The sequence below is a fragment of the Petaurus breviceps genome, unplaced genomic scaffold (assembly GCF_028583685.1).
Source record: "Petaurus breviceps papuanus isolate PSGF00001 unplaced genomic scaffold, PetGlider_PUasm1.0 313, whole genome shotgun sequence".
Taxonomy (NCBI): Eukaryota; Metazoa; Chordata; class Mammalia; order Diprotodontia; family Petauridae; genus Petaurus; species Petaurus breviceps.
Window position 1 is genome coordinate 673354 of NW_027186073.1, and position 2656 is coordinate 676009.

Consider the following 2656-nt stretch of genomic DNA (forward strand, 5'->3'; position numbering starts at 1 on the left):
CACTTTCTCTTGCTCTGCTATGTCAGCACGTCCATGGGGCATGGGAGATCTTTAAATCCCATAACCCTTACAGGCAGCTAGGTTGCACAGTGAATAGAGCACTGGTCCTGGAGTCAGGAGGACCCGAGTTCAAATCTGAACTCAGACACAACACAAAAACTAGCTGTGTGACCCTGGGCAAGTCATTTAATCCCAATTGCTCTACCTTCCCCCCTTTAAAAAAAGCAAAAAAGGGGGAAAAGACTCTTGTCTCTGTGTTTGAATATTCCTTCCATTTGAATTGTAGATAATAAAGTGAAATAAGTGAGAAAAATGCAGAGTACTAAGTCGATTCTTTAACATGATGAACCTAGCAGAGACAAACAGGGAGCAAAGGTAGTGGGAACAGTGCTGTAGTATTATCATTAAGTAATGACAGTACTCCTGCAGCATTAGAGGCCTATCCCTCCATGCATATGAAGTGACCATATATGTTTCCTTCCTGTAGATTCCTTTTTATTTATATCTAATTTTTCAATGGGTAATGAATCTGTTTGTTTCTCAGTTTTATGTGAAGAATATTTTATTACAACTTTTGTTATTGTGCCATCATTAAATTTTTTTTGATTTGAACTAATTATCTTCTCTTTTTTAGTAATAAAACTAAATATATTGGTGAAAGGTAGGGAATCACAGGTGTTAGTTATGCAACCCTACAGAGCACCTCAAATGTCATGTAGCCTGGCCTTGAGACCCATTCTGTGAATTAGAGGTGTACTTCCAGGTGCTACACAGTGGGTGTATCTTCACTCAAAAGTATAGTTCATAAAAGCTTATAAGTCTCCACCTATATGTTTGCCTTTATTAGTCAGGCAAAAGATATCATTGAAAACACTGGCATTTAATGAGAGAGAATAGAATAGAAGGAAAAGTAAAAAAAATATTTAACTCCTTTAAATAACATAACTAGTCCAGGGGCCCAACTTTGTAGTCTGTAGTAATGCCTTCAAGTGTTACATATACTGTAATGCCAGGTATCTAGTCAATTTTCTCCTCAAGTAATTGCCTTAGAATTAAGGAAAAACAATACTTACATGCATATATATATATATATATATATATACATATACATACATATATATACATACATATATATATATATACAAAGGTCTGAGTAGAAGGAGAATTTTTTATTATTGAACTTCTAGAAAGAACAAATTGTAATAGAAAAATACTTTTTTACCCCTGTTATAATTTGCCAGATTTTCTAAAATGTCATTTTTTGGGGGGTAAAATTACAAACAAAGTTCTGTGTCCCTTATTCAGCTTTACATTTTGAGTGTATGACCAGTAATATGTCTCTTAGAGGTCTACAAAACATGGTGCTAGAAATGAGTGAGTTTGGAGTGGAAGGAGCAGTTATTTTTAAAGGAAGGAGAAAAATCCATAGGTTGTCACTGAGGGAAAAACAGATATGTTAGTAAAAGGCAGAAGGTAATAATTTCTGATTCCTGATTTCAGGGCACCTTTCAGACTTCAGTCTTGAAGACATGTTTTATTTTGAGCCTTTGGCTTTTACCTTCCAAACTTTTAAGCCAGAAGTCCCATACAGCAATTTGCACAGGGCTAATTTCAGTGTCCAGGCAGGAGATCTCAATATTTGGGATTTCGTATTTTGTAACGTGGATCACCAGGCAAAATTGACTTCTCATTTTACTGAACTTCTTTGTGTATTCTCTGACTGACATCTTCACCATGCCTCAGGAAACTCCTTATTGTGAAGACTTCATCATCCTGTAGGATCCCATCAGCCTTGGTAGTTCACCTCATTACTGCCCTTTGCCTTGGATTGGATGGTGGAGGCATGAGCTCTAAACCTCTAGTTAAGGGCTGAGTTGAATTAAAACATTCCCTCATTTCTCATCTGACTGCACCACTTTGGGACTTCTCTGACTGACTTCTCCACCATGCCCTCATGCAAGGTACCTTTCTTCTCCCTCCCACTTTTCAGCTTTCTTTTGTGGGTGTTGTCTTCCTAAATAGATTTTAACTTCTTGTGGGGCAGAGATTGTCTTTTTTATTTCATTATCTTTTTTTAAAAAGCAATCGGGGTTAAGTAACTTGCTCAAGGTTACACGGCCAGTTATTTCTGGGTGTGGTGCTGAGTATCTGAGCCCGGGATTCGATCCAGGTCATCCCAAGACTGGAGCCGGTGCTCTTACTCGCTGAGCCACCTGGCCACCCCTAAGCAATTGGGGTTAAGTAACTGTAATGGGAATGCAAATTTGGAAGATCTTCCCTGCCCCTAGGCTAAAATGCACCAGAAGCCTGGGGAGGGAGGCTTGTTTTTCAGAAGATACTTTTTGATTGGCCAGTGGGTCAATAAGGTTGTTACATTCTCTGAGCCAGGAGAAGGCTATATAAGCCCTGATGTGTAGCTTTGTTTTTGGGACTCACTTTGAGAAGTGTTCTGTGATTTGATCTGAATTCTGGGAAGCCGTTGTTGAGAGTCCCCCGGCTTTGAAAAACCCAGAATGTGGAAACCCAGATGTTGACTGGGTATGGATGTAATGGTTGGACAGTTTGGAAATCTGTCTACTTGATGTTTCTGTCTTGATAATTCTGCCTGTATACTTTGAGGTTCAGGGTGCTGACCTTTTCTCCTGAACAAGGTAAA